Genomic DNA, 688 nt, shown 5'->3' with positions numbered 1-688 from the left:
CTACTCCGGGAAACCGCCTTGAGCACCTTCGAAGCCTTCAAAAGGGTCGTCGGACTCGGGGCATCATCCGCCTAAATCGAAACGGCAGAACAACAAGCGTTACGAAAAGAAAAAGGGCAAGAACGATGTTTGGAAGAAGACAGCTACGTGCAGAAATTGTGACGAGGCTGGTCACATTTCTCCAGATTGTACTCAGCCAAAACGTACGGAAGCAAACCGGTACATGCAGGGCGCAGTGTATGCGATCCTAGAGGCTGAAGCCCGAGCATTCAAGACGGAAGACCAAGAGAGGCCCGTCACGATATTCATTGACAACTTCGACGAGTACATGGCTGCGTATGAAGCACAAACATTTCTGGTATTCGAAATTTGATTGAATGAATGGATGTCTGACCCTGCTGTCTCACTAATTTTGGTGCTATCGGTCTTGTAGATATTCAGGGCGCGCTCTAATACCAGCGAGGCAGAGCGCAATGCCAGGATAGACAAGTCTCAGTCAAAAGCAGCTAAAATACCAGCTTCGTGGGAGCAGAATTCGGGGACGTTCGTGTGTACGCACTCGGGGAAGTACAAGTCTATTGCTACGAAGCAGCCACGCCAAGAGACTCAGGCAAAGGGCTGCAAGGCGCAGGTACATATATGTGTTTGGAGTCGGGATTGGTCGGGGCCAGTCGGTTAGTTCACTGAA

Source organism: Phytophthora infestans, genomic scaffold (genome assembly GCF_000142945.1).
Source record: "Phytophthora infestans T30-4 supercont1.22 genomic scaffold, whole genome shotgun sequence".
In the NCBI taxonomy this organism is placed as follows: Eukaryota; Oomycota; class Peronosporomycetes; order Peronosporales; family Peronosporaceae; genus Phytophthora; species Phytophthora infestans.
The sequence above is the reverse complement of the archived record's forward strand: the minus strand, read 5'-3'. Positions refer to the sequence as shown.